Source organism: Ovis aries, chromosome 21, assembly GCF_016772045.2.
Source record: "Ovis aries strain OAR_USU_Benz2616 breed Rambouillet chromosome 21, ARS-UI_Ramb_v3.0, whole genome shotgun sequence".
NCBI lineage: Eukaryota > Metazoa > Chordata > Mammalia > Artiodactyla > Bovidae > Ovis > Ovis aries.
The window spans coordinates 18440961-18461779 of record NC_056074.1 but is presented as its reverse complement, the minus strand read 5'-3'; the positions used below and the strand labels follow the sequence as shown (position 1 = coordinate 18461779).

Below are 20819 nucleotides of genomic sequence, written 5' to 3'. Positions count from 1 at the left end.
TAAGGCTTCCTAATGTTGCAAGAGCCCCTGCTGTCCTGCCATGTCACATGCCAGAAATAAAAGCTTTCCCTTGTGCACTTTCTCAGCAAAGCTCTGTGGCCTTTGAATTTCAGATGTAAGAAGAGACAAATGCAACAATGCGTGTACAGTCGCCTGAGGACCAAAACTGTTCCTGAAATCTTAAGAGCTCACAATTGTAAAATCTGAGTTCAAAGGGGCCTCAAAATTTCAAGTTTCTTTTGTTATGCATTATTGCTGAAGTATATAAATAATTTTAATGCTGCCTTGGGTATGTGTGTGTTTTCACAAGAGTGCAAGTGTACAGTTGAATCTCAAGGATGTTTTGTGTACCTGCTATGACCACTGAACATTCAGAATGGAGAATTACACAACTTTGAGGATGGGGAAACCTTTCAAGATTATCTATTTGAGCTCCATATTTAAAAGTGTGACTAGACAACAGTGATGCAAAATGTTATCAACAAAGCAAGCACTCAAAGTTAGCATAAATACATTCTGCTTAAAAGTGAGTGAAGTTCCTCAGTCGTGTCTGACTCTTTGTGACCCCATGGACTGTAGCCTACCAGGCTCCTCCGTCCATAGGGATTTTCCAGGCAAGAATACTGGAGTGGGTTGCCATTTTCCTTCTCCAGGGGATCTTCCTGACCCAGGCATTGAACCTGGGTCTCCCGCATTGTAGGCAGACGCTTTACCGTCTGAGCCACCAGGGAAGTCCTTTCTAGACAGAGTATCAGTAGTTGTGGTGTCTCAGATGGTAAAGAATCCACCTGCAATGTGAGAGACCTGGGTTCAATCCCTGGGTTGGGAAGATCCCCTGGAGGAGGGCATAGCAACCCACTCCAGTATTCTTGCCTGGAGGGCTACAGTCCATGGGGTTGCAAAGAGGAGGACATGACTGAGCAACTAAGTACATAGCACAGGGGCGCTCTATTCCTTCCGCCTCCTGCTTGTTCTCATTCACTACAACATTATCTCTATATACATGTACATACACACACACACAAAATAAAGTGCATGTCCCATATATGCCTTATAGTTTTACTTCTGAAGTTTTATTTTTTTAATGTTTTTGTCTCTGAATGGAATAATCTCCTTTCTTTAAATCATTCATTTACAATAATTAATAACTTTCAATGAACCATATATTGGAGCAACCCTTCAAGATATTTTGAAGAATAAATCATATCCAAAGTGGTATTTTGTTCTGTTAGAAGAAAAGCCATCTCTTCTCTGAAATTCATATGGCATTTTTCTTTCTTTCTCTGATTTATTTAGTATTAGGCTTTAAAGTAATATATTCACTTAGTACCAGGCTTCCCTGGTAGCTCAGATGGTAAAGAATCCACCTGCAATGCAGGAGATCTGTGTTGGATTCCTGGGTTGGGAAGATCCCCTGGAGAAGAGAAAGGCTACCCACTCCAGTATTCTAGCCTGGAGAATTCCATGGACTGCATAGTCCATGGGGTTGCAAAGAGTCGGACACAACTGAGCGACTTTCACTTACTTCTCTCTGACTTACTTCACTTAGTATTATAACCTCTGGGTTTATCAGTGTTACTACAAATGGCATTATTTCACCCTTTTTAATGGCTGAGTAATCCTCCATTATATATATGTACCATATCTTCTTTATCTATTCATCTATTGATAGATATTTAGGTTGCTTCCATAAACATTGTAAACAGTGCTGCAATGAACACGGGGTGCATGCATCATCTAGAATCATGTTTTTGTTTGTTTGCTTGCTTTCCAGATATTTACTCAGGAATGGGATTGCAAGATCATATGGTAGCTCTATTTTTAGTTAGTTAAGGAGGCTTCACACTCTTCTCCATAGTGGCTATACCAATTTACATTCCCATCAACAGTGAAGGAGCATTCCCTTTTTCCACACTCTCTCTAGAATCTGTTTGTAGGTTATTTGACAATGGCCATTTTGACTGGTATTAGGTGATATTTGACTGTAGGTTTGATTTGCCTTTCTTTAATAATTAGCAATGCTTAGCATCTTTTCATGTGCCTGTTGGCCATCTGTATGTCTTCTTTGAAGAAATATCTATTTAGGTTGTCTGCCCATGTTTTCTTATTAGGGCTAGAACAGTGGGGGCAAATGGGGAGTGATTACTACTTGCCAAGGGGTTTCTTTCACACATGGTGAAAGAATCTAGAATTAGATTCTGATAAAGTTGCACAACTCTGTGAATATATTAAAATTGTACACTTAAAATGGATGAACTGTGTGGTTTATAAATTATCTCAAGATTTTATTTTAAGATTGCTAAGTGCTAATGAGAAACATAAAATGAGGAAAAGGTTTGGCAATAACGGAAGGTGGGAGGGGGAACAGTTACAGATAGGATGGGGAGCCCTCCCTGAGGTGACATTTTTAAGACTTGAAAAGACACGAGAGTGGGCCAGGCTACCATCTGCAGGAGGAATATTTCAGGCAGAGGGAAGAGCAAATGCAAGACCTCGAGGCAAGCCATGTGTCTGGTGTGTTTGGGGACCAGCCTGCCTGCTGATGGCCAGGGCTGTACTTCCACCCTGGTGGTTGTTTGGCCTGAGGCATCCTAGCACTGGAGCCTACAAGTGGTTGGGCAGGGCTGGGTCTTTGGGGTGTGGGGAGGGAATGCTGGCTTCCAAGAGGGCTCACACAAATGAGTACTTGCCAGAGCTGCTGCTGCCCATGTCTCTGTCCCAGTCGTGAGACAGATCCAGCCCTGCCCCTGCGCGAGTCCCTCCAACACTAACAGGTAGGTCTTGCACTGTCTCTTATGAGGTCATAAGAGACTGCTTTTTTCCCCCTGGGTCCTCATGTGCACAGGACCTTATAGGAGCTCTTCAAGAATGAAATTTTTGTTTCCTCCACTCCAGTGGGATCATTGCCACCAAGTCCCCTATATTTCAAAGCCAGATTACCTGGGGGCTTCTTCTCTTGTAGTCAGAACCCCAGACTGGGAAGCTCGACATGGGATTCAGGACTTTCACTCCTGTGAGAAAACTTCTGTGGTATAATTATTTTCCAGTTTGTGGACCACTCACCCAGTAGTTATGGGATTAGATTTTATTCTGATTGTGTCCTTCCTCCCACCTTGCAAGGCATCTTCTTTGTTTTTGGTCTTAGGGTATCCTTTTTCAGTAGGTTCCTATGGTTTATTTTGTCAGTCAGCATTTAGTTGTGACTTTGAAATTTTTGTAAGAAAGGGTGAGCTTATGCCCTTCTACTCCACTGTCTTGCCACCAAATCTTCATTAGAATATTTCTTATCTCCCCATTACAAACAGGCAAGTGCGTAAAGAATTTTGCTTTATGTTCAAAGCCCTCTGCTATCTGATCCCACCCTAAACACCCCCTGGATATAAGAAAAGCCTATATTGCAATGAAAAGTCATGTAGTTGCAAATTGTGGGGCAATAATGCTCAAAATTCTCCAAGCCAGGCTTCAGCAATATGTGAACTGTGAAATTCCAGATGTTCAAGCTGGTTTTAGAAAAGGCAGAGGAACCAGAGATCAAATTGCCAACATCCACTGGATCATCGAAAAAGCAAGAGAGTTCCAGAAAAATATCTATTTCTGCTTTATTGACCATGCCAAAGCCTTTGACTGTGTGGATCACAATAAACTGTGGAAGATTCTTCAAGAGATGAGAATACCAGACCACCTGACCTGCCTCTTGAGAAACCTGTATGCAGGTCAGGAAGTAACAGTTAGAACTGGACATGGAACAACAGACTGGTTCCAAATAGGAAAAGGAGTACATCAAGGCTGTATATTGTCACCCTGCTTATTTAATTTATATGCAGAGCACATCATGAGAAATGCTGGGCTGGAAGAAGCACAAGCTGGAATCAAGATTGCTGGGAGAAATATCAATAACCTCAGATATGCAGATGACACCACCCTTATGGCAGAAAGTGAAGAGGCACTAAAGAGCCTCTTGATGAAAGTGAAAGAGGAGAGCGAAAAAGTTGGCTTCAAGCTCAACATTCAGAAAACGAAGATCATGGCATCTGGTCCCATCACTTCATGGGAAATAGATGGGGAAACAGTGGAAACAGTGTCAGACTTTGTTTTTGGGCTCCAAAATCACTGCAGATGGTGACTGCAGCCATGAAATTAAAAATGCTTACTCCTTAGAAGAACAGTTATGACCAACCTAGATAGCATATTGAAAAGCAGAAACATTATTTTGCCAACAAAGGCCCATCTAGTCAAGGCTATGGTTTTTCCAGTGGTCATGTATGAGTGTGAGAGTTGGACTGTGAAGAAAGCTGAGCGCCAAAGAATTGATGCTTTTGAACTGTGGTGCTAGATAAGACTCTTGAGAGTCCCTTGGACTGCAAGGAGATCCAACCAGTCCATTCTGAAGGTGATCAACTCTGGGATTTCTTTGGAAGGAATGATGCTAAAGCTGAAACTCCAGTACTTTGGCTACCTCATGTGAAGAGTTGACTCTTTGGAAAAGACTTGGATGCTGGGAGTGATTAGGGGCAGGAAGAGAAGGGGACGACAGAGGATGAGATGGCTGGATGGCATCACTGACTCTACGGACGTGAGTCTGAGTGAACTCTGGGAGTTGGTGATGAACAGGAAGGCCTGGCATGCTGCGATTCATGGGGTCGCAAAGAGTTGGACATGACTGAGTGACTGAACTGAACTGAACTGAACTGAAGCGTCACCCAGGAGGTAATCACCTTCCTTGTGGACTTTGTCCTGTTTCTTCCAAATTTTCAGAATTTTTGAATATGCTAACACGTGTCTTTCTGTAATTTAATTATGGGAATACAACTAGTTAGAGGAAAAGTAGTGTTCTGATGATTTCATGCAGCTAAAATAGAAGGCAATATGTAGGGCTTGTGGTTGAAATGGTCAGAACATATGGATTCAAGATCAAAGTTAATGTCCTGTGATTTTGAGTTTAGTCTTTAACCATAGCAAAGCTTTTGAAGCTTTCTTTTCTTTTTTCTTCAGATTGTGGAGTAATAATAATATAGGATATAAAAGATTAGAAAATGTGGTATTAATGAGGGTTGTTTCTTTTATTTTTATAGTACTATCAAAGGAAATGAAGATAGACATGCTTCTTATAAAGTTGAAGCAACTGGGAAATGACCAAAGTTTATAAGTAATTTTGTTGGTGACAGGAATATTTCATTTTCTTTTTAGTTTTACTTTTATGATCAGAAATACCAATCATGTAATCTCCAGCTGCTTTTTACCACAGAGAATTTAACAATTATAATAAAAAGCAGCAAACACAATTGTTTCTTTTCAAACACCATTAAATTATCCAATGTAGAATTTTTCTAAAAAATATACTAAGTAAAAAGTGAAAGTTGCTCAGTGCTGTCCAACTTTTGAGACCCCATGGACTATACAGTCTGTGTAATACTCCAGGCCAGAATACTGGAGTGGGTAGCCTTTCCCTTCTCCATGGGATCTTCCCAACCCAGGGATTGAACTCAGGTCTCCTGCACTGCAGGCAGATTCTTTACCAGTTGAGCCATGAGGGAAGCCCAAAATATACCATAGCTTAGCCAAAAAAATTATTAGTTCCTGCCCCTATTAAAAGTACTTATATTTTTTAATAAATTTCTATAAAATGCATTTACACAAAGATTTTAGAATATTCTATGGCACTGTTCATGCCAACCAAAACTGTATGTGATTGTTGCTACTTTATTTAAGTAAATCTCTGAATATTTAATACTATTAAATGTAACTTATTACTGATTAAAAGAGATGCTTATGATCTTGAGGAGATAAGACCCTTGGAAAATGGTAATAAACTGTGGAATTGTTAGTACTGAGAAATGTGATTGAATTCATTTTTTTCATTTAAATGCCATTCTTCCCTTTTTTCCAAACATGTATTCACTTAAAGCAGTTATTAATTCCAGGTCCTATGCAAACTTCAATGTGCTCATATCATTTAATTATCTCAACATTCATAATGTGTAGATATTATTTTTATTCCCAGCTTGTGACTAAAGATTTTGAAAAACAAATATACGAAATCATTTTCCCTTGGTCTCATAATTAAAACAAAGAAAGAAAGAGAGAGAGAACATTCTTTATTGCTAGATTACTTTGCTTTCTAATTTAAGCCTCAATGTTCTTCAGTCATCCATCCATTTCCTACATTCACCATGAAGCATTTCTTGATCATACCAAGCCAGTACTTTAAAAATACCTGCTTCGGAAATGGATGCCATTACCCATTCCTAAAATTTTTCACATATGGAGGTCTTATAGGCTGAGTATAAAATAAGCACTTAGTGTATTTGAACATAACAGGATTCTGAAACAGTGTGATGTTTCATAATCAGTAAAAAATCTAGTTATTTAAACTCAACATTATTTAAAATTCAAAACTCGAATCCAAATACATGATCTGACCCAATTTAGATTTTATGTGGATAAACTAACAGATAAACCAAGAGTCTATTCAGGTCTATCATTAAGTGAAAATCCAAATGAAATTTACTACCTCTGTTGTTACATTGAATAGAATCCTTCATAACTGACTTTCCTTACAAATCAATATTCTCCATATCCTCTGAATCAGGTACCGATCAGTAGCTACCTACCCTTTACATGTCTAAAATACTAATGCAATTTTCTCACCAGGAGTCAACTGAATAAACACCAATTGTCCTAATTCTCAAACTATTTCTCTTACCATCTTTCACTGCTGATAACATCACTACGTATATCCTGACTATAAAGACTCAATCCTTTAATTAATTTAAAATATATTAATTTAAAATATTCCTGTATTTAATTAAAACAAAAAAATTATATAAATCACAGGTGTATGATTTTGAATGTTCATCATGTATCGCAATAAATATTTTTAAAATGATCAGTTTTATATCTATTTTTGTGATAATACTGAAATAATGTTTAATGCATTCAACAGAGCTTTCAAGTTTCAGAAATGGATAATATGAGGACAATATTTGGCATTTTGTGAATTTGTGTGAATTATGTAATGTGAATTATGTGAATTTTGTAATATTTAACTGAATTTTTTCTAATTAGAACCAATCCCCCAAGTCCAAAAAATAATGCTATAAATTTTTATTAAAATAAAATATCAAACATAAAATGCATATTGAAACATAATAAACGTATATCAAAATATAATAAATGTTTTCAAAAAGTAGCATAGTAGAAAGCTAAATGGAAAAGAACTCAGAGTTTATCCCTACAATACCACTGATTTGCTGAACAAATTAGTAGAGGAGCCTCAGTAAACCTGTCTGCTACAGATATTATATAGGCAGAATTATTTCAGTACTCACTCTCAACTCTATGTTTTTACAAAGAGCTACTCACCTCAAAAAAAAAAATTTGAGAGTTCTAAGATTTTTGCATATTACTGATAATGAACTTTACCATTCTGCAAAAGAGTGCAACGGCTTTTTCTTTATTTCATAATGTTAATGATCAGAATTCTGCTGACGAATAACCTCAACTTCTCTCAGTATATGTATGTGTACTGAAATAACATCAGGACAAATAGTTTTAAAAAAGCAGGTTATCAAGACAATGTTACAGATGTTTTACTGTACTAAGATTTATTTGCAGGGTGAATGTTCTACTCATCTGTAATATAATAATATGGTGGTAATTAAGCTTGGACTTTTCTATTTAGTTGGATATTGTTCTATTCATTCATTTCTCATATTTGTCACATCTGAACTCTTAGTTTAAAATCATATTTAACAGCATTCTAACTACTGCACTTAGTACTAGGGATAGTGTTAATTGCTCAGGCATGTCCAACCCTCTTGTGACACCATGGGCTGTAGATTGCCAGGCTCCTCTGACCATGAGATTCTCCAGGCAAGAATACTGCAGTGAGTAGCCATTTTCCTCTGCAGGGGAGCTTCTCGACACAAGATTCAAACTCGGGTCTCCTGAACTGGAGGCAGATTCTTTACTGTCTGAGCCACCAGAGAAGCCCCTATTCTAATAAGTACCTTAGTATCTCAGTAGAAGCTGAAGTATATAATGTTAATTTGTTTGTCTCCATATAGTTAAGCTTTTCTATAATTAGTTTATTTTCTATAAACTAAATTTCTATAGAATCTATATATATTTTCACATTTGTGTAACTTTCTCTTGCATTCACTAAACTTAATCAGCAAATAAGAAAACAATTCAGTTAAAAATTTCAGCAATTTTGTCTTGTATAGTTATTTTAATTTAATAAAAGTCACATCAACATTTAAATATAAATCATAAATAAAATGCTAATAATAAACATTGCAAAGTAAGTGGCATTGCAAGTGGAGTGGCAAAACTGCCTTCTTTTAAAAGTTGAAAAGAAACATAAACTTTGTAATACTGAAAAATCTTATTCTCACCTTTCTATCGGAGTATGTAAAAAAATTAAAAGTGGAGGTGACTATTAAACAATATCACCTATCTGCTTTCTGTTTTAAAAGGTAAATCATTTATTTGCATGAGATAAAACTTCCTTTATTTGAATTGATATCTCACAAAATTGAAAATGGTTTGATCATTTTAGTGACAAAACTAACATCTCTTTAATGAAAATCATAGTATTTATATACTAGAAAAAATTTTCAAATTTAGCTCAGCATCACACTTTTGTAGTTTTAAATAACCATGGTATTTTATTTTAAATAAAAGATTTCTGGAATTACAGCTATCTGGGAGTCTATGAAAAGAGGTTCTAAGACTGAGAAATGAAAACATTTCAAATTGTGTGTGTGTGTGTGTGTGTGTGTGTGTGTGTGTGTGTTTTCCGGAGTCTTCAAAGACTTACCAGAGCATTAGAGCTCAATAAGTGATTACAGTTTTGTAAGTATTCAGAGTTTATGAGAGCTCTGTGGACCTCACTGTTCTCAAGACTTTTGTTTCCTACATCCTGAAACTACTCACAGGATGCTTCCTGGTGCACACTGAACTACTAGGTCGGTGTCCTTTCAAGTTTTGAAGAAAACAAACAAACAACGCTAAGACACTATTATTCACAGATACATTCTTAGGGACTATGATTGTTATGAGTGGAGTAACAGTGTTAAAAAACAATAATTCAAAGGATGGCAATCTTGAATCTTAAAACTCCTGATAACAATAGATTATATATTTTTAAAATGCTTTCCACTTACATTTTTATTTGCTTAATTCAATAAATAAGGCATTTGAGTACATAAAAAGCAATTTTTATTTTGCTTTTCTTCTTATATCTTAAATTGCATAGGACATCCATTTTATTTTCACTGAAATGAGCTAATTTTCAACATCATTTAATAAAACCACACTTTCTTTTGTAGAACTCAAATATCCAGAATATTTTTTGTTTTCCAAATCTAACTGAAGATGTAAATAGTCTTAATGATGTTGGTAAGTAAGACCTATCACTGAAAATATCTATGGCTCATTGAAATTTATTCAAAAGCTTAATAGCATGTCCTACTAGCAACAGTGATTAAACAATGACATTATATTTAACTTTTCTTAATATTTCCCTTTTATGCTCATAAAAGCAGATAACACTGTTACATAGTGTTATAGCAAATGTGTGTATTTTTATTGATTTATTTATTTTTAAGTTTCACAAATAATCTATTTTTGAAAATTCAATTCAATTCAGATCAGTTGTTCATTCATGTCTGACACTTGGGGACCGCATGGACACAACAGGCCTCCCTGTCCAATATCAATTTCTGGAGCTTGCTTAAACTCATATCCATCAAGTTCGTGATGCCATCCAACCATCTCATCCTCTGTCATCCCCTTCTCCTGCCTTCAGTCTTTCCCAACATCAGGGTCTTTTCAAATGAGTCAGTTCTTTGTATCAGATGGTAAAGTATTGGAGTTTCAGCTTCAGAATCAGTCCTTCCAATGAATATTTCAGACTGATTTTTTTTAGGATGGAGTGGTTGGATGAGCTTGCAGTCCCAGGGACTCTCAAGAGTCTTCTCCAATACCAAGGGGCAAAAGCATCAATTCTTTGGTGCTCAGCTTTCTATATGGTCCAACTCTCACATACATACAAGACTATTGAAAAAAAAAAAAACATAGCTTTGATTAGGTGGTCCTTTGTTGGCAACGTAATGTCTCTGCTTTTTAATATGCTGTCTAGGTTGGTCATAGCTTTACTTCCAAGCAGCAAGTGTCTTTTAATTTCATGGCTGCAATCACCATCTGCAGTGATTTTAGAGCCCAAGAAAGTAAAGTTTGTCACTGTTTCCATTGTTTCCCCATCCATTTGCCATGAAGTGATGGGACCAGATGCCATGATCTTAGTTTTTTGAAGGTTGAGTTATAAGCCACTCTCCTCTTTCACTTTCATCAAGAGGCTTTTCAGTTCCTCTTTGCTTTCTGCCATAGGGTGGTATTATCTGTATATCCGAGGTTATTGATATTTCTCCTGGAAATTTTGATTCCAGCTTGTGCTTCATCTGGCCCAGCACTTCACATGAAATACTCTGCATATAAGTTAAATAAGCAGGGTGACAATATACAGACTTGACGTACTCCTTTGCCTATTTGGAACCAGTCTGTTGTTCCATGTTCAGTTCTAACTGTTGCTTCTTGACCTGCATAAAGATGTCTCAGGAGGCAGGTAAGGTGGTCTACTATTCCCATCTCTTTGAGAATTTTCCACTCTTTTTTTGTGATCCACACAGTCAAAGGCTTTATCACAGTCAATAAAGCTGAAATAATGTTTTTTCTGGAACTCTCCTGCTTTATGATGATCCGGTGGATGTTGACAACTTGATCTCTGGTTCCCCTGCTTTTTGTAAATTCAGTTTTGACATCTGAAGTTCTTGATTCATGCACTGTTGAAGCCTGGCTTGGAGAATTTTGAGCATTGCTTTGCTATCATGTGAAAGAAAGTGAAAGTGAAGTCGCTCAGTCGGGTCCTACTCTCTGTGACCCCATAGACTGTAGCCTACCACGCTCCGCCGTCCATGGCATTTTCCAGGCAAGAGTACTGGAATGGGTTGCCATTTCCTTCTCCAGAGGATCTTCACAACCCAGGGATCAAACCTGGGTCTCCTGCATTGTGGGCAGATGCTTTACCGTCTAAGCCACCAGGGAAGTATGCTAGCATGTGATATGAGTGGAATTTAGTGGTAATTTAAAAATTCTCTGGCTTTGCCTTTTTTTGGGATTGGAATGAAAACTGACCTTTCCCAGTCCTGTGGCCACTGCTGAGTTTTCCAATTTTGCTGGCATATTGAGTGCAGCAGTTTAACAGCAGCATCTTTTAGGACTTAAAATAGCTCAGCTGGAATTCCATCCCTCCACTAATTTTGTTCCTAGTGATGATTCCTAAGGCCCACTTGACTTCACATTCCAGGATGTCTGGCTCTAGGTGAGTGATCACACCATCACGGTTATCTGGGTCATTCTGTGTATTTTTGCCACCTTTTCTTTATATTTTCTGCTTCTGTTAGGTCCATACCGTTTCTGTCCTTTATTGTGCCAATCTTTGCATGAAATGTTCCCTTGGTATCTCTAATTTTCTTGAAGAGATCTCTAGTCTTTCCCATTATATTATTTGCCTCTATTTCGTTGCACTGATCACTGAGGAGTGTTTTCTTGTATCTCCTTGCTATTCTTTGGAACTCTGTATTCAGATGGGTATATCTTTCCTTGTTTCCTTTGGCTTTAGCTTCTCTTCTTTTCTCACCTATTTGTAATGTCTCCTAAGACAACCATGTGGCCTTTTTGCATTTCTTTTTCTTGGGGATGGTCTTGATCACTGCCTCCTTTACAATGTCACCAACCTCCATCCATAGTTCTTCATGTCTTCTATCAGATTTAATCCCTTGAATCTATTTGTCACTTCTAGTGTATAATCATAAGGGATTTTATTTACATCATACCTGAATGGTATGAAATTCCATACCAGGTTTGAAATTTTTCACTCAGGTGGAGGTTATGCAAATATTCCCAAGAGGATGAATTTTAATATGTTCTTTTTCTTGAAACATTTCTGAATGGAATTAGTCACTGAGAAATGGACACACTAAGCAATCTCAGAACCTCTTATCCCACAATTAAATCCATCATCTAATCTAGAAAACAATAAGAACATTTTTAAAAGTACCTTTTAGTAAAAACTATCCATATATTTATTTTCTCTGCCTCGGTAAATGAATGTTTACAATCTATTGCAAAAAATTACTTTGAAAATATTACCTATAATAATTTATTATAAAGTATAACATGGGCCAGTTTTTATAAGAAACATTTTCAGCTCAGTTCAGTTCAGTCACTCAGTCGTGTCTGACTCTTTGCAACCCCAGGAATCGCAGCACACCGGCCTCCCTGTCCATCACCAACTCCCGGAGTTCACTCAAACTCATGTCCATTGAGTCGGTGATGCCATCCAGCCATCTCATCCTCTGTCGTCCCCTTCTCCTCTTGCCTCCAATCCCTCCCAGCATCAGTGTTTTCCAATGAGTCAACTATTCGCATCAGGTGGCCAAAGTGTTGGAGTTTCAGCTTTAGCATCAGTCCTTCTAATGAACACCCAGGACTGCTCTCCTTCAGAATGGACTGGTTGGAATTCCTTTCAGTCCAAGGAACTCTCAAGAGTCTTCTCCAACACCACAGTTCAAAAGCATCAATTCCTCGGCACTCAGCTTTCTTCACAGTCCAACTCTCACATCCATACATGCCCACTGGAAAAACCATAGTCTGGACTAGTCAGACCTTTTTTTGGCAAAGTAATATCTCTGCTTTTCAATATACTATCTAGGTTGGTCATAAATTTCCTTCCAAGGAGTAAGCGTCTTTTATTTTTTTTCTTTTTTTATTTTTTATTTATTTATTTTTTTAATTTTAAAACCTTTAATTCTTACATGCATTCCCAAACATGACCCCCCTCCCACCTCCCTCCCCACAACAACTCTCTGGGTCATCCCCAGGCACCAGCCCCAAGCATGCTGCACCCTATGTCAGACATGGACTGGCGATTCAATTCTTACGTGATAGTTTACATGTTAGAATTCCCATTCTCCCAAATCATCCCACCCTCTCCCTCTCCCTCTGAGTCCAAAAGTCCGTTATACACATCTGTGTCTTTTTTCCTGTCTTGCATACAGGGTCGTCATTGCCATCTTCCTAAATTCCATATATATGTGTTAGTATTCTGTATTGGTGTTTTTCTTTCTGGCTTACTTCACTCTGTATAATTGGCTCCAGTTTCATCCATCTCATCAGAACTGATTCAAATGAATTCTTTTTAACAGCTGAGTAATACTCCATTGTGTATATGTACCTCGGCTTTCTTATCCATTCATCTGCTGATGGACATCTAGGTTGTTTCCATGTCCTGGCTATTATAAACAGTGCTGCGATGAACATTGGGGTACATGTGTCTCTTTCAATTCTGGTCTCCTCGGTGTGTATGCCCAGCAGTGGGATTGCTGGGTCATAAGGTAGTTCTATTTGCAATTTTTTAAGGAATCTCCACACTGTTCTCCATAGTGGCTGTACTAGTTTGCATTCCCACCAACAGTGTAGGAGGGTTCCTTTTCTCCACACCCTCTCCAGCATTTATTGCTTGCAGATTTTTGGATCGCAGCCATTCTGACTGGTGTGAAGTGGTACCTCATTGTAGTTTTGATTTGCATTTCTCTAATAATGAGTGAACTTTAAATGATACATTAGATCAGTTAGACCTAATTGATATCTATAGGACATTTCACCCCAAAACAACGAATTTCACCTTTTTTTTCAAGTGCTCATGGAACCTTCTCCAGGATAGATCACATCCTGGGCCATAAATCTAAACTTGATAAATTCAAAAAAAATTGAAATCATTCCAAGCATCTTTTCTGACCATAATGCATTAAGATTAGATCTCAATTACAGGAGAAAAACTATTAAAAATTCCAACATATGGAGGTTGAACAACACACTTCTGAATAACCAACAAATCACAGAAGAAATCAAAAAGAAATCAAAATATGCATAGAAACTAATGAAAATGAAAACACAACAACCCAAAACCTGTGGGACACTATAAAAGCAGTGCTAAGAGGAAAGTTCATAGCAATACAGGCATACCTCAAGAAACAAGAAAAAGTCAAATAAATAACCTAACTCTACAACTAAAGCAACTAGAAAAGGAAGAGTTGGAGAACCCCAGAGTTAGTAGAAGGAAAGAAATCTTAAAAATTAGGGCAGAAATAAATGCAAAAGTAACAAAAGAGACCATAGCAAAAATCAACAAAGCCAAAAGCTGGTTCTTTGAAAGGATAAATAAAATTGACAAACCATTAGCGTCTTTTAATTTCATGGCTGCAATCACCATCTACAGTGATTTTGGAGCCCCCCAAAATAAAGTCTGACGCTGTTTCCAATGTTTCCCCATCTATTTCCCATGAAGTGATGGGACCAGATGCCATGATCTTAGTTTTCTGAATGTTGAGCTTTAAGCCAACTTTTTAACTCTCGTCTTTCATTTTCATCAAGAGGCTTTTTAGTTCCTCTTCACTTTCTGCCATAAGGGTGGTGTCATCTGCATATCTGAGGTTATTGATATTTCTCCTGGCAATTTTGATTCCAGCTTATGCTTCTTCCAGCCATGCATTTCCATGATGTACTCTGCATATAAGTTAAATAAGCAGGATGACAATATACAGCCTTGACATAGTCCTTTTCCTATTTGGAACCAGTCTGTTGTTCCATGTCTAATTCTAACTGTTGCTTCCTGACCTGCATATATTAAATATTATTAAAACTTCAGAAAAAATAATCTCATGTTTTTTTCAGTTTTATATATATTTGGAAAACATATGAGTCTTTGGTATTAAAATAAACAAACACAAAACTCACCTTACTTTCCAATCTACTTTTCAACATCCAAAGTGTATATACTGGATTTTATGAGATCAAAGGAAAGGAAAAGAAAAAAAAATGTGATGACCAAATATAATGTATGCCACAATTACATTCAAAGTCAAATGGTAATAGAAAGCCACTTTTGAGAACTATTTTGGCCATGTAAACTTACTGCTCAATATAAATCTCATAAAGCTGATATATTCTTTGAGGACAGCCAAAAAGCTACATCACTTTGCCAACAAAGGTCCATCTAGTCAAAGCTATGGTTTTTTCAGTAGTCACGTATGGATGTGGGAGTTGGACCATAAAGAATGCTGAGCAGAGAGTCCCTTGGACTGCAAGGAGATCAAACTAGTCAATCCTAAAGGAAATCAGCCCTGAAAATTCATTGGCATGACTGATGTTGAAGCTGAAAACACCAGTACTTTGGCCACCTGATGCAAATAACTCACTCACTGGAAAAGACTCTGATGCTGGGCAAGATTGAAGGCAGGAGGAGAAGGGGATGACAGAGGATGAAATGGTTGGATGGCATCATTGACGGAGACAGTTTGAGTAAGCTCTGGGAGTTGGTGATGAACAGGCAAGGCTGGCATGCTATAGTCCATGGGGCCACAAAGAGTTGGACATGACTGAGAGGCTGAACTGAATTGAACTGAAAAAGCTACATGGCAGGCACTATGAAAGTCATTCTATAATTGTATCATGTTCATTATCTTTATTTTAATACACACAGAACCTCTAAAGGATGAATGCTACAGTTGCATTATTATATTGATGAGGATTCTATGATATGAAAGATTAAATTAATTATTCCAACATAACACAGTTAAATAGTAAAACCCTTGTCAGTCTATCTCCAAAATTTTTATTCATCATCAGCTTATATGATCTGCTAAAGTGACTTACATGAAGAAGATCCTTCATGGTCTACGTACATAATCATGTGCTTCAAAATACTGTTAATGCTTATCTCTTGCAATGTTCAAAAACATCCTTGAATAGCACCCACTGTCTAGCTACAAATACTTCCAAGGATAGAATTTAGGGGTCACAATTTAATCCATAACAGGTGCCAGTTAGGGAATTTCTAGCCCTGGGGAGAGGGATATTTAAAGGGCATGACAAATGGCTTTTTGCACCAGAGGGAGTGGCATCTCTTTAGTGCAGCATAAAATGGCACAACATATGGAACTCTCTTAAGCCAAATCTGGGGAAACATATACTATTACCTTCTTGGGATTTTAGCTTACTCTTTAAACTATAAAATAAATCTCCATGAGGAATTGGAAATTTTTCATTTTTTGATACTCACCCTTATCTAGACAATTGGGAAAATCTATAAGATGATATCAGAACTAGGAATAGAGCCCTTGTATCCAAACTTTTAGAATCTCTCAGTCAAATCATGTAGCTAATTCTGGCAATGCTATTTAAGAAAAGTAACTTGAGTTCAAGAACATTTAAATTTGACAAACTCAATCCAAGAGAACACGAAGCAACTAACATTGCCTTCAGATACTGGAAACTGCTCTGTGGAAGAAAACTGAGAGTCGACTTGTATTGTCTAGAGGGTAGAAAGAAGATCATTTGGTGGGAGTCACTAGGAAACTATTTTTTAAAGTCTGTTTTAACAATTATAGTATTCATTACGTTAATGCTTTGCATTATAAGAATGAGAGCAATATGTTTGCAGAGGAACAAACAAGTTGAACAGCAACTTAGAGAAAAAAATAAAGCATACAGGGAGAAATCAAACACTGGTTAGATATTTGAACTATATGAACTTCAAAGTTTCTTCAAACTCTGAAAGCTAATATTCTGTAATAAAGAAGAATATTGTAGTTTAATTCAGTATGAATGAAAGATGCTGAAATACAGACTTATTTGGATACTAAAGAGAAAGTGAGATGATATTATTCAATAATTTTTCAGCTCATAATTGAGAATACAAAGCCACTCAACTAGTAGGCAAAGCTACTACTGTGCCCACATTCAAAATTATCTCTTGAATCCTAATGAAATATTAAAATAATATTATTTTAATTGTCCCTCCTTAAGCATGGAGAGTAAAACTTACAGCATGTACATTTAGAGTTCAGATACTGAGTATTTTATTTTATTTTATTTTATTTTATAACAGCAGAAGTATATTTATTTAGCAAAGATTTTAAAATAAGATACCAAGTATTTTAACATCTTTCAAGAATCCAATATATCTGTTAATAGTCAACAAGTTCTAAATATATTTTGAATTATTAAACTTGCTTCTATAACTAAAAGAAAACAGTTTATTAAAAATAATTCAAGCTGAAATTTTATGACCAAGTTGCAGAATGAAAAAAGACAATCTAATAAAGTACTACTTTTCTCCCCTAAGCCACTCAAAACTACATACCTGTAATAAGAGAAAGAGGAAGAGACCAGGAGCTACCAGGAGTTGGAGAGATGAGAGAGCCAGAGTTGCTTCTACCAGGACACCACCCAAGCCTATATCTCAGACTGCCCCTGAATAGAGTCTTTGAAGATATTAGTGCCCTTGAGTCATTGTCCTTGAGGAGTCGTTACCCCTGAATCCATTCTGACTTGCAGTATCTGAGAACAAAGCCTTCCTAACAAGTTATCCTTAAAGCCAAGGACAGGAAAAGGGAGAGATGGGTTAAGTTAATGTTACTTTCTTCTTTTTTCATGTCCCCAAATATATTATACCTTTATTTTTCCTTTTAGGTAACTGACAAAAAGTATCTCATCAAGATATGAGGTGTATTAGGGAACATTGAAATAGGTGAAGTTCAATTCACTCAAGTTCTTATTGAATCTGTTCTAAAATACAAGTTAACTTTCTATGTTTTTCATTAAAGAACAAACATAAGTTCTGTAATAACCATTACCAAGTCTATTCCATTAACATTTTAAAACATCATTTTTGTTGATCTTTAAGTAAGAACCAGGAACAGACTGCTCCCCCAAATAGACTATCTTATAAGTGTTTATAACACTTAAAAGTAACATCAGCTCATACACTATCAGATATTCAATATTCTCACAAAGTTGCAAAACAATATATACTGATGCTTAAATTCTTATATGTGGATATTTGGAAACAATTATTAGAAGTTCAACATGTATTTCTTTATGTAAATTACATTTTCCCACAGTATCAATATTTTTATATTAAGAAAATGCATATGGCTGTCATTTCTAAATAATAAAAATATTGTCTTGGGTGGGGGGAAAGCCTCCAATTTTCCCAATAAAAGAAGTATATATATATATGTATATATTCATTTATACACATGCAACTTCCAAATCTCATGCTGAATTATTGTTTTGAAACTAGCTGAACCACATGAGTATACGCCAGGCTTTGTAGTTTCTTAACCTTTTTAAAATTTTTGACTCATTATGCAAAATAAGGTCTCTCTTATGCCTGTTATCAGAAACTAAATAATTTTAAGATACGTGTGTAATTCACAGAGGAAAATATGAAGAATAAAAAAGGTACAAAGAATTACTGAGTAGATGCCTGATAGATCAAAACATCCAAAATATGGATAATATATCCTAGTGTGAGAATATATGAATAGGCATATAGCTATATGAATATAAGTATGATGTAATCAAACTAATAAATTTTACTTGAAGTGCATGGGAAATTGCTCTAAAAGAACATTTAAGTAAATGTTCAATAAATCAGAGTTGCTTAAAAGCAGAATAAGAAAATAACCATTGTTTTCCATGGGAATTTATTGGGAGAGAACTTCTGCTTGATGTGAAGTAGGAGACAGAACAAAACACAAAAGTAATAGATTTTGTGCATTAGAAAGCTTAAATAGCCTGAATTATAAACACTCTAAATGAAGATGTTCCTCAAAGCAATGCATTTTACAGTTCAAAATCCATTTCAAGATGTTTAATAAGATTTCATTTAATTTGCGCTCTTTTGAAACTGTTCACCAGGCAAAAAAGAAAATCTGTCACCTTTTGTTTGGCCAGCTTCAAATTTTATTGTTTCCTACTGATAAAAAATAAAATTTACATGGCCTAGTTTATTTCATATGTTTATTTTAACTATTCTATTACTATTAGGACATGAAGGAATTGAAATATTTTATTTATAAAAAAGAACAAGGTCAAATGGATGAGTTGTTATTTAGAGTTCACTACTGAGATCAAAAGTATATTTCAATCTACCAAGGATAAAATGTGTATTTCAATCTACCAAGAAATTATGATGTCATATTGTCCTACAAAATTCGGCACTAGTATATTTTAATTATTTTCAGTGACTCTATTATAGAAAAACTCAACACATAGGTGAGTAAATTACAGAGAATATAATTTTACTGCAGTTTAAAAGTCTGTGTTGTTATGTAAGACAGTAAATTCAAGATGACTTCTTGTTTCATTACCTTAACTTATCATAATAGTAATTTTTTAAATTATTATAGTCAGACTAATAATGGTATTGAAAACATAATTTATAGAATACTTTCACACACGTCCTTATCAGTTGATCCTCACAACAACCTTCTGGGCAAGAAAGGAAAAGCATTACTTCTACCATTTTATAGATGACAAAACTAAAGCACAAGAATCTGTTAAGCTGGTCACAGTCAATTCACCTAAATAAGTAATATTTGTTCACTATATCAGGCTTCCCTTGTGGCTCAGCTGGCAAAGAATCCGCCTGCAATGCAAGAGACCTGGGTTTGATCCCTGGGTTGGGAAGATTCCCTGGAGAAGGGAAAGGCTACACACTCCAGTATTCTGGCCTAGAGAATTCCATGGACTGTATAGTCTAGGGCTGCAAAGAGTCAGGCACTACTGACTTTCACTTACATTTTCATTCATAATATCACATGGCCCTAGAGTCATGGCCTGGGACTTACAATTATTGTAGTTAATTACACATTCAATTATAAGCAAAATCATAATGTGACTAAACATACCAAGGAAATATTTGCAAGTAATTATATCTATCTCAAGCAAGAGAAACATGGGTTAAATTTGTATCTTTTTCTTGAGTTGATGGTATTTTAGCTGATAAAAGTATATAGGACTGAGTCACTTTCTTGTCACAATTCGTGCTCCTCTTCTAAAGATATCTACAGTTAACTTATAGAGTATACTTCTTGAATTAATATTATTCCCTACAATTCTTCTGCTTCAAGATTTAAAATGCTGTTTCCACTACAAGTAACATCAGGCCTATAAATTATTATTATTATTCAGTCTTACAGCCTAAGTGCAAATCTTTATCTGCTCATTGTTTTTATTTCTGCTTTTAACACTGCTTCCTAATTCCTTCATTTATATCTGTTTTTATGCTGTCTTCTTTAGTTTTCAGTTCTCTTTGCACTGCTCTACTATTTAATGTTTCCTAAGTTTTATCAGTCCCTGTTATGTATTTTATATTCTTTCATCTAATTTTTTCAACAATATTTCATCTTCATTCTCGATGTCATCCTGTCTTCCTGAATTCCTCTTGGCTGTGATTCAATATCTTTTCTCTTCCAAGTCACATGACTCAAAAGACATTAGTGCATCTTTTCTCACTTTGTGTCAGTCATCAGCCCAATGTAATTTTGCTTTCTCTTCTGGTATTTTATGTCACTAATGACTTCCCAATTACCAAATCACATAGACAGTTTTTGGACTTTGTCTTTCTGCCACTCTCAGCTAAATTTAAATAAATTTAGGTAGATGTATCTAGTGACATACTATGAAAGCATTAAAAAGAATGAACTAATTTTCTGTTTTGGTATGAAAAGGCAGTCTTACCTGTGGAAATAGAATCTCTGGTGTACTTTTCAGCTATGTTGTAAACTACTACTTAAGCTGAAATGTTTAAAATGAACCATGTACAATTTCTTTCCCTATAGACATTTTGTTATGGGACTATTGTCCAGTATTTATAAGATCATGACAATAATAAAGCAAAATCTACT

General features: G+C 36.0%; 1 long non-coding RNA gene across 1 annotated transcript in view; it reads right to left on the bottom strand.

Moving 5' to 3' along the window:
• LOC132658358 (uncharacterized) overlaps positions 1 to 17365 on the bottom strand; it is a 58655-nt gene extending 41290 nt beyond the window's left edge. Inside the window, exon 1 of the long non-coding RNA XR_009597892.1 lies at positions 17267 to 17365. This is a non-coding gene — a long non-coding RNA (uncharacterized LOC132658358). The remainder of the gene's footprint in view (positions 1 to 17266) is intronic.
• Between the last annotated feature and the right edge of the window lie 3454 nt (positions 17366 to 20819).